Source organism: Macaca nemestrina, chromosome 19, assembly GCF_043159975.1.
Source record: "Macaca nemestrina isolate mMacNem1 chromosome 19, mMacNem.hap1, whole genome shotgun sequence".
Taxonomy (NCBI): Eukaryota; Metazoa; Chordata; class Mammalia; order Primates; family Cercopithecidae; genus Macaca; species Macaca nemestrina.
In genome coordinates, this window is record NC_092143.1 from 15,005,255 (window position 1) to 15,017,135 (window position 11,881).

At 33.2% G+C, this 11,881-nt stretch overlaps 1 pseudogene; it reads right to left on the reverse strand.

The window, feature by feature from the left end:
- Window positions 1-11,331: 11,331 nt before the first annotated feature.
- Window positions 11,332-11,444, reverse strand: LOC112425793 (U6atac minor spliceosomal RNA; annotated as a pseudogene).
- Window positions 11,445-11,881: the final 437 nt, after the last annotated feature.

The window sequence follows — 11,881 nt, forward strand, 5'->3', positions numbered from 1 at the left end:
AGTGTGTGGTTTTATTTCTAAGTTTTCTATCATGTTCCATTGGTCTATGTGTCTGTTTCTGTGCCATTATAATGCTGTTTTGGTTATTATAGCCTTATAGTATAGTTCAAAGTTGGGATATAGCAAAATTAAATTGTGTATACAAATTACATTTGATATGTTCAATAACCAGATGTTTGCCAAACCCATATAATGTCAAAGTTCCAGTGTCTCTTAAGACTTCACTCTCAGAATACCATCTCCTCAGTCCTATCCTAGTAAATCTGAAGGAAAATTAAAACATTCATATATATGCACAAGTCTATGTATACACATGAACAAACAAACAATACAACAGCAGCAAAACTTGACACAGCACATAATTGGAAAATCTTAAGATATATAACATTTAAATTTATAACAGTGTTTTAACCTTCTTAACCCTGGATACACATTATATTCACCTAGAGTCTCAAAGAAATAACCAGGTCTGGTTCCCATGACAGACCAAATCACATCAAAATCTCAAAGATGCAGTCATCATTAAGAATTCTTCAGAGTAATATAGGGACTCCATTTATGTCACAGTATATTTTTTTCTGGTAATAACTTGCTGAACAGAAGTTTATTCCTTAAATAGAATATATTTTATCCACAATCTAAAAGTGTTTTGCCTTCTTTTCTTATTAGATTAATTTTCCTGTCCTTTAATTACTTATTCTTCCCATTCTAAGGGGAACTTTCTTGAATGAGAGCTGCTCTCTCTGTTGTGACTGAAAATCTCTGGATCAGAGTTCCCCTATGCTTCACAACATTATATATGCCAGTCCTCTTAGTGTGAATGTTATTTCTCACCTGGCTTGGAATCAAGCTTGCTAGAGCCCTAACTCCCTTGGCATGCAGCATTTTACAGAGACACATGTTAATAATCATCCTTTTACACAGCCAGGGCTAGTGTTCATATATTTCCCAGAACTACACTGAGTCTCAAATGTCCCTTTATTCAGTACCACATTATTTACAAGTAATGTGAACTCCCCCAATGAAAGTACCCAGCTTGTCTTCCTCCTTATTAATGTCTTTTTAAATCTCTAGCTCTAGCGCATAACAAGAACAATACTTTGATAAATGAATGAATGAATGATTAAAAGTTGTACATTTTAATTGTATTTATCTTTGCTGTTCATCCTGAATTGTCCTGTTCAGCCATTATCTGTTTTCAATGATATTAAGATTAGTAGCTGAAGTTGTGATTGAAACTGAAATGTACTCAAGAATATTGTAAGTGACATTGAGGGCTTTGTTTTACTAACCTCTACCAAAGTGTACTTGAAAAAAATGTAGAAAAAAGTGCACTGTGTAGATTAGTGCAGGCCAATATTTCCTTTTAGAGCTTTGGGGAAAAAAAAGTTACATTTGATAATCAGTGTTGATTTCTCCAGCTTAAATACTGCTTCCTTTCCTCTCTGCTTATTGTTTTTATTTTCTTTTTCTGTATTTATTTGTATTGGATAATCACCATTTACTCTGTGTTCTTTTAAAAACACAAACATTAAAAACGACATACAATGTCTTTTGGGACCTGCTCAATACTTACTATAGCATCTTTTCCATATTGTCTGTAGTATGGTCATCAAGTTTTGATTAAAATTCAGATTATTTTAAATACTTTATTTAATTCTCTCTTTTTTTTGTCTTCTCTTTTCTTCTTCCCCTTGTCCTTCTCCTTTTGTCATGACTTTCCTCCCTTTTTTTTCTACTTTTTTTCTGTATTGGCCCTTGTGTCTGATTAATGATTGCTTCCTAATTTCTTGAACATTCATTTATTAAATAATTAAGACATTTATTTTTGAGGTAGTATATATATAAAGAATGACTATCCATGAGGCACTACTGCCAGTTTAGGGTAATGCAACTCTAATATAAATTGAGAAGGGAGGAAGGAAAGAAAAAAACATTAGCTAAGACAAGAATAAAATACATTATTTTTATTTTGTCCTAAACTTTGCACAGTGTTCATCCTTTTAAAACTTCATCCTGCTGCAAATGCACAGTTTAATATATACTGCTATGGCCTTGACTGTTGGTCCTGCCTGCAAACATGAAACTAGCAAATCCATCTATGAATAACATCCAAAACCTCTGTCCTATTGATGCATCAATTGTTTGCTTCCTCACCAAATTCACATATTGAAACCCTAACCATGAATGTGATAGTATTTGGAGATGGACTTTAGGGAGCTAATTAGGTTTAGATCAAGTCATGAGGGTAGGTTTGTCATGGTGGATGAATGTTTTCATAACAATAGGAAAAAAGAGCAGCACTTTCTCTCCCATCACAATATGAGGACTCAGTAAGAAGGCAGCTGTCTGTCTGCAAGCCAGAACAAAGGCTCCAAACAAAACTAAATCGGCCTGAACTTTGATCTTAGACTTCCTAGCCTTCAAAACTATGAGAAATAAATGTTGTATAAACCACCAAGCCAATGGTATCTTGTTATAGCAGCCCAAGCTAAGATGACTATCATCAAAATAATTTTAAAAAATAAGTAAAACACAACCCAGGACTATATGTACCCTTGGAATATGTCTTTATATACTTTTTAATAGAAGAGGACTTGATCCACCACTAATACATTTAAAGTTTTATTTCATAGCCTTTTATTATTAGCAAGAAGTTCATATCATTCTCTACTTCCTTTTCCAGCAGTTCTCTGGCTAAAGTAGAATAAATCTTTCCATATGGCTTCTTGTCATTCCACCTGCTCCGCTAGCTCACCAATGCATGATGAAGTAGTCATTTTTAGTATATGAGTATTAAGATATAATCAAACAGCTACCGATTGATACTCTCAATTGGTCTCTTTGTGACCTGTGAATAGAAAAGCAAATAGGTTTCTTCTAATTAACATTCTAGAGCTAATCACTAGATCATCTATGTGTCCCTGAAGTGGTTATCTCTTGTTTTGTTATTATTTTTTTTGTAAAAGTATCAGTGAATCTAAAGTCTTCAAACTGTTTTCAACCATATAGAATTCTGGAGTTTTAAACACTCATTTTTTGTGATCCGTCAAATGAATAACATTTAGTAATGCCAGCAAGATATGAATCTCCCCAGAGTTAAATGGCTTCTACTTCTTTCTCTTCTACACTCCCTCTTATACTTATTTTCCTAGTATTATTTTTCCATCTTTTAAATTATTTCATTCTCCACATTGAGTGTTGTTTTTAATTCCTCCCTTCTTAAGTTTATTTACTGTTCTCACTTCCACCTCATTTTCTGTTTTTTCTTTTATCGCTTCTTTTCTCTTCATACTTCATTTTATTTTTCTTTCTCTATTATTTTACTCTTTGTTTCTAAGTCTCTTTTGTTTTCCTCCTCACTCTCTTTATATTTTTTTAACTCGTTCAGATGTCTCCCCTGGCCAGTTATGGATATATTTTGTTAATTTTTTATCTTTCTTTATTACTGGAAGTGCAATTTCTGACTTTTTAGTTGACTCCTGCCTTCTTTCTTTCTCTTCTTATTCTCTTATTCTCAGATTGTCTCACTTTCTTAAACTTTTTTTCTCTCTCTCATCTTATTTTCCCCCAAATGGACACAAAGGTAAGTCTGTCTTCTCTTTTGCTTTGTCACCAAGTGGGATATATTAAGATGATTGTGAGATATAAAATCGTTAATACTTCAAAACATAAGGTTCACAGCTCCATATCACCAGGATTTTAAAAAATGTTAACATGTGAGAGGAAGACGGTATAATGTAATTTAGATTGAACCAAAAGCAAATAAACCACAAGTAGAAAAAAATGTATATTATATAGGGTCACAGATAATCCCCCTCAAAATGCTCAAATTTGCATAAATTGATCATTGAGAGGGCCCCTTTGTATGACAACCCTAAGATAATAATTTTAATGTAACTATAAGATAGGGCGAGGTTATTAAAAAGCTTTAGAGTCAAAACATATGCCCTGTTTACTACAATGAAAACTGATACTCATTTCATTCATTCATTAATAACTAGCAGCATGTATAGAGGCAGGCATCACTGCCGTCCAGCAATTGCTGAACATCTGTGCTGGTTGATAAACTGCCACGACTTCCTAAGTGTGCTGTCATCTCCTCAACCTGTATGGAGCCCCTCTCACCTGTCTTCACACAAGCCAGCAGCTGAAGAATTGATGTGTGGACCAGCAGGGGCCTCCATGTAACTGCTGCAGTGCCTATTCTAAGTGGACTCTACCAGGCCTGATGTTAGTTTGAATTTTACCCTGGAGAACAGGAAATAAAAATGAAATGTGGCCCTTTTTTTGTTAAGCTCACCATCCCTTGCATGTAATGAATATACATTAGTGTATATTAAAGTTATGCACAAGTTAAGTGAAAGCTCAGAGAAAATGTTAACAATATAATCTGTGTCTTGCACTTTTCACATATATCACTTCATTCAGTTCTAAAAGAAACCCTCCTGCAGGGCCAGGTCACACTGAGGGGCTGAGGGTTGAGCTGAGCAAATTTGACAATAGATGGTGTGATAGGTGCCCACTTCCCTTCGCTCTTGCTCTGTTCATTTATATTTATCTCAGTGAAGAATGGATTAGGGATTGGCATTCCCAGAGCTTAAATAATGTAAGGTTGTGATACATACCACTGTATTTCCCCCTGAGGTTCTGTTTTTTAATATATTTATATTATTTTTTATTATACTTTAATTTCTGGGATACATGTGCAGACCATGCAGGTTTGTTACATAGGTATACACATGCCATGGTGGTTTGCTGCACCCATCAAACTGGATCTCTTCCTTACACCTTATACAAAAATTAACTCAAGATGAATTAAAGACTTAAACGTACGACCTAAAACCATAAAAATCCTAGAAGAAAACCTAGGCAATACCACTTAGGACATAGGCATGGGCAAAGACTTCATGACTAAAACAGTGAAAGCAATAGCAACAAGAGCCAAAAATGACAAATGTGATGTAATTAAACTAAAGAGCTTCTGCACAGCAAAAGAAACTATCATCAGAGTGAACAGCAAAAAAAACTATCATCAGAGTGAACAGGCAACCTAGAGAATGGGAGAAAATGTTTACAATCTATCCATCTGACAAAGGGCTAATATCCAGAATCTACAAATAACTTAAACAAATTTACAAGAAAAAACAAACAACCCCATCAAAAACTGAGGTTCTGTTTTATGTGTGAGTGAATGTTACCAGCTGATGACAATAGTTGAGATTTCTTAAGGTAATATGAGCATGAAGTCATGAAAAAAGAAAATGAATAACTGGAATCAACATTTATAAACTTCTCTACCTCTAGATACATAAATCATTTTTAAAACATAAAAATAAAATTACTAGATTACTAATGTGAAAGTGCATTAAATGGCTACATAAACAATTTTAAATAAAAGTTACAAAAATATCAAGATTCACATTACTTATTACAAGTAATGTGAATACTCATAAGATGTCACATTACTTATTATAAATTAATATTAACTGATTAGAACATTTTCTTACAGAAAATATGTTTCTGACCCTTATGTATATTTTTTTCCTTTATAATGAGATGCTTAGAGAATATTCATATGCTAACATTGGTATAAGAATAATCATTTTATCTCTTCGTTTACCGTTTTGTACATAGATTCTAAATAAATACTGACCTTTCAGTTTGTCATTCGTAGTCTCATAACATCTGGCCCAAGCACGCTGAGATCCATATAAATACGCAAGCTAAAGCTCATGGACTATTCTAAAATACTTGCCGTACTTAGGTTCTTTATTAATGCATTCTACTAGAGCTGGAATGCGATTTTCCTATATCTATCTCACCAAATCGTACTCATTCATCAACACTCAATTTGAAAGTTATTTCCTTGCGGCATCTTCATTCTTTCTTGTAGGGCAAAGAGACTTTTCTCTTCAACTCTCTCTGCATTTTGTGCCTGCCTCCCTTCAGGTTCTTATCACATTCAGCTGGGCAGTGTTAGTTGAGTCTATTTCACAACTTCCCTTTTAAACCACGAGCACTTTGAGAACTGGAATTGAGTTATTATTCATTTACACAAGACAACAGTGCATAGCATAATGTTATGTTCAGAAGAAGCACTTAATAAATAATTAATAAACATAGGATCGACAGTATTACTTGGCTACAGTCAAGAGCCAATCTCTTTTTATTTTTATTTTTTTTATTTTTTTGGTTTCATAAAAACTACCTTAAAGTGTTTGCTGTATTGGATTATAGCTCAGGACATTGCATACCTAATTGCTCTGCTTGCTACAAGTGTCCTTGAATAGGACTGTATTAAACACTGACTAGAAAAGATAGTGAGATATTAATAATAAACCAAAGGCAAACCAAAGGGGCAATTGGACAAACAAAATTTAAAGCATTATTAAGACATTCAGCTAAGTATGTTGTATATTATTTATTATTTTCTCACATTTGTGAACTTATTATCTTAAACTTTAAAAAAAATCAGCTTATTTTGCAAGAGAGAATGAAATAGTTTATAGATTTAATTATGCATCATTAGCTGCAGGGTTCTTTAGGTTCTGTATCAGAAGAGGTAGCACATCTATAAAAAAATACACTATTTTGATTAAAATTTCATGAAATTATTTGAGATATCCCTCTCCTTAAATCTAATTCTTATAATGGGTTATCTGAAGTATATTTGCTGCTCTGAACTTTGAGCGCATTTTATACAAGACTGAACAGAGAAGGGAAAGATAGAAAAATAGGGACTTGTTATAAAATATTGATTTTATAAATAAATAAGTGTCCTCAATACTAATCTTGATGAAGTTATAGGCACCGACTGTTGGGCATGATAGTGTCTCATCACTCTAGTATCCCCCAAAGAACAGCATTTTACAAAAAGTGTGATTTAGTAGATAAGAGCCTCTTAAAGAAGACCAGTTTAACTCTTATTTCTACCTGACTTAGAATTTTTTGTCCAGGTTGATCACGTATTCTTCTTTATTTTCACCTCCAGTAGTTTCAGTCTGTTTCTGTCTCTGTATATGTTTTTTCTTCATCTTTTCATTCTCTATATTCAGTTATTTTATAGGAAATACAGTATATATCAAAAGTAACATATATGTAATTATATTACATATGAAATACATAATTATAATGAATAAACATACATATATAGATATATGTATATCCATATATATAGAATAAATAACGATTGAATGCCTCTAATTAATATCTTATATCTTTGAAGAAACTCCATTTTGGAAATTATTTAAAAGATATATCCCATTGAGAAGTGTATAGGCTACTCAAACATTTGTAGTGTTTTATCAATCTTGCAGAAAAATTTCGTATGCATGTGTATATGTAGACACACAGGTATAAATGTATATTATATACATACATTTTAAAATGTTATGTTTTAATATTTATTGAGCTAAAAAGTTGTCTGTGTCCATATTTTGTTCTCAATTTTTTCATGCTTGCCATCCAAGTTAAAAAAAAAAAATCATCTTTCTATAATTAGACAAAGTGTCAATGGGTCCATATTTAACAAATAACTTTTTATTTATTTATTTATTTATTTGAGATAGAGTCTCGCTCTGTCCCCCAGACTGGAGTACAGTAGTGTGATCTCAGCTTACTGCAGCCTCTGCCTCCCAGGCTCAAGCGATCCTCCACCTCAGCCTGCTGAGTAGCTGAGACCACTGGAGTGCACCACCACACCTGTCTAACATTTTAAAAATTGTGTAGAAAGAGAGTTTCACCGTATTGCCCAGGCTGGTCTCCAACTCCTGGGCTCAAGAGCTTCCCAAAGTGTTGGGATTACCAGATGTGAGCCACTGTGCCTGGTCAACAAAGAAGTATTAAACAACATTTCTTTTGGTTTGAGAATGTTTACAGTAAGTAATCCTTCAGCTTAAGGTATGAAATAGGGTTTAACTGGCAACTGGCTAAGAACTAAGGCAGTCGAGAAATGTCTACAAACCAAGTGGTTGTGAAAAACTACATATTTGGAAACAATTCCTAAAGAATAACAAAAATAAATATAAACACTAACTTGAACCCATGTAAAATTCCACAAAACGAAAAACAAGACAAACGCAGAAAGAAATAGTAATTCTAATAGTGGTACATGAACAAATTAAATGTTAAAAAGCATCTGGTTTGTACTCAATTCAAATTGTTGAAATGTACTCCAGAAAACAAAAGATGAAAATAAGAGGATAGATATTTATTTTGTATCCTAAGATGAAAGGGGAATTTACAGTATTTATAAAATTGCAAATAAAATAAAGATGTAATTGTAAATTAAAATCTGTTTGAGTCAAGAAAATGTAAAAATTGATATTAAGAAACAAATTAGTAAGGTGTAGAACAATCTTGAGGAGTTCTTCCCAGAATTTATTGGCCTAAAGGATGAACGGAACGTTGAAAAAACAAAGATACGAATATACAATGAAGGGCCAACATTAGGATAACAATTGTGTACATAGAATGAGACCAGAAATGATGAAAATAATTTTAAATTTATAGATTATGGCAATTAAAATTTGAGAAATTAGAGAAGAAAATAGTAAGGAGTTTCTCCATTTTTCCTATGGTTACTTTTTTAAGTTATTTAAACACATTTAAATGTAATTTTAAAAACTAACTTGAATTAAAACTAAAGACAGAATAAACATACCTGGTTCCTTAGGGGAAAATAGTTCATATAAAGAAGATAGAAAACAGAGGATAAGTGAGAGGACACTAAAAGATATATCATAGTAAAAATATATGTATCTGTTATTGTTATGATTATTATTATTATTTTATTGAGATGGAGTCTCACTCTGTCACCCAGGCCAGAGTGCAGTGGTGCGATCTCAGCTCACTGAAACCTCCACCTCCCAGGTTCAAGCGATTCTCATGCCTCAGCCTCCTGAGTAGCTGGGATTACAGATGCGTGCTAACATACCTGGCTAATTGTTTTGTATTTTTACAAAAAAAAAATACAAAAAGAGACGAGGTTTCGTCATATTGGCCAGGCTGGTCTCAAAATCCTGACTTCAGATGATCTTCTCGCCTCGGCTCCCAAATTGCTGGGATTACAGGCATGAGCTACCGCACCCGGCCTATATATATCTATTATAAGGGAAATATATGCACACACTTTTGTGTGTGTTTGTGTATATATACACACACTTTTGTGTGTGTTTGTGTATATATACACACACATGTGTGTGTTTAATAAGAGAAGAAAACATATCATAATAGACAAGAAAGAGGACAAATTCTATGAAGGAGAATTGGTTTGCTCTCAATAGATGTACCAGTAGGTAATATGCTCAGGATATTGCATGTTTTAGTTTATCCATTCGTTCAATACATATTTATAAAATGTCAGATTTTTTTCTGACATTGTACTAGAGTACCGAATATAGATGATTAAATGAATAGATCATATTCTCATAATATTCTCAATCTCGTGTGAAAGGTAAGCAAGCAAATCAATAATTCTTACATGATTGTCCATTGCTATGAAGAGCTTTTAGAGCTGGTAGTGCAAAAGAATTTATATCACACCAAAGTAAAATGACTAGACAAATAATTTAGGTTTCATTTTAGAAGAGCCAAGATCAGTACTTTATGACTATCTTCATTTCTGTAAAGCCACAGTTCTCTGTATCTAGTATCTGACGTATCTAAATAATTTAATTTGCTAAAGAAAAACTAGAAGGTTCTGAACATTAGCAAAGGAGAAATTCAGAAAAATTCTACTGTTGTATATGCTGCTTACTCCTATTCAGTCATAGAAATACTAAAACAAATGAGGTCAATTTTTGAAGATACACTATTGTTTCTGTTGCTTATATTAGAAGACTACATGTAGAGTTTGTAGTTAACACATGGAGAAAAAAAACAGTAGGATTCTTTATAGGAATTTTTGCTCATTTCTTTCTTTTTCAAGTTGTGAGTCTACAAACTGTGAGGTAACTTTCAATGCAAGAAAGATATTTCTTTGATATACTATAAATATTGGTAAAGTGCCTGGGAAATGTTAGCTAACTGTGAAATTAGAGGAAACAGTTCATGCAAGAACTCTTTCCCTTTTGAAACAATTCCTGACTCAAGAATTTCCCCAAAACATTCTTAATTTCAGTAACTTCCTAGAAGAACTCATTGACCTTACTGAGAACTGTTATACTTGTGGTTATGATTTACTACAGGGAAAGGATACAGATTAAAATCAGCCAGGAGAAAAGACACATGGGCAGAGTCCTGAAGCATATCAAATGGAGAGCTTTCAGTTGTCCTTTTGCTGTGTGATTATACAGACACTCTTTGTATTGCTAACCAGGGAAGCTCACCAGGGACTTGTCGTCCGAAGATTTTATTGGTGCCTCATCACATAGGTGTGAGTGATTGCCCACATGGTTTCTCTCCACCTTCAGCTTCTCTAGAGGTCAATTTATATCATGGGATCTTATACCAGAGCCTCTAACCTGTATCATATTGTTGGTGTGGTTCAGATCCCTCACTCTAACATTGTTGCTATCTATGTGGCTGGCTCAAGGCACCCAGAGAAATAAAGATGCTCCTATCAGGCATGATGTTCCAAGGGACTGCAGATTGCCTTCCAGAAGTCAAAGGCAAAGTCCAGACCATTTTTTGGACAAGGTAAAAGTCTGTGTTACACACTATCTATTTTTAGTAATTTAAGTAATGATAATAAAATGTATGCAGAAAATTAATATTAGGAAACTTGTTATCTATAATACAAGATAGTTGAAATATAACATTAAGGAATTAGATGTTGGATGTTTTCCTCAGTTTCTTTTATATTCAGAAGATTTTTAAAAATATATTAAAATGATCAATCCCAGCGTAATTACACAGAATATCTTTGAAATCGGACTTTAAACTTTAATTATTGTAAAAATTAAAGAATATTGACATTGGCAATAAACCCATGTTTAAGTGATTATTCTACAGCTAAGGTTCAGTGAATATTAAGCCAATCCCTTTTGGAGATTCTTGAATAGAAAGTGTCCTTAAAACATTATTTTAAAGGTGACTAAAATAACGAACTTTTGAAAATCAGTTTTTAAAAATAGTTCCCCTGTTTCTGGGACCTTATAAGACAGGTTGTTCTTCTTTTTCTCCCGCAGGAAAGGACATTTTATGACTAGTCATAAACCATTAACGGTATAGGATTATAATTGAAATGCTGACATAAACTTAACTATTATAGTGAAATCCTCATCACTTTAATCTCTTAGCTGGTGAAGGAAAATACAATCTAGTACTAAAATAGACATTATCTGATATTTTGTCAGGTGATGGGGACAGTAGTCTTGTTCAATCCAGTACAATTTGATGCTAAGATACCTCAGGTGATGCACAAACATTCTGTGTTTTCACATGTGCACATTCCATCCATTTAAAAGGAAATACAAACTTCCCATTCTTTCTTCAGACATCAAAATGGGCCTCTGAGAAAATTCAAATGGACCCTCCAATTCCCATCTACTCAGAGGTAAGCAACTCACTATTAAAAAACCAACAGAAAAATATGAATTCTAAGATAGAAAACAAGCAACCAAACATTCAAAATAATCACATGTCAGTTTCAAACTGGTCCAATTAGTTCTGTATCCACACTATATCCTGTGAGTTTTATCTCCACCTCAGATTTTGTTTTTAATCTCTGTGGATTTAAGTTATTTCTATCTTCTCTGTGTGATCACCAGGTTTTGAGCTTCTTTTTGAGGGGTGAGGCCATGAATTAACCACCTATGCATTTTCCAAAAGGGAGCTTTATAAACTTCCACAAATAATGCTCCTAAAACATGATTATCAATTAAAAAATCGATCTTGTAAAATGTTATTTTTTGAGATACTCTAGATAAATCATATA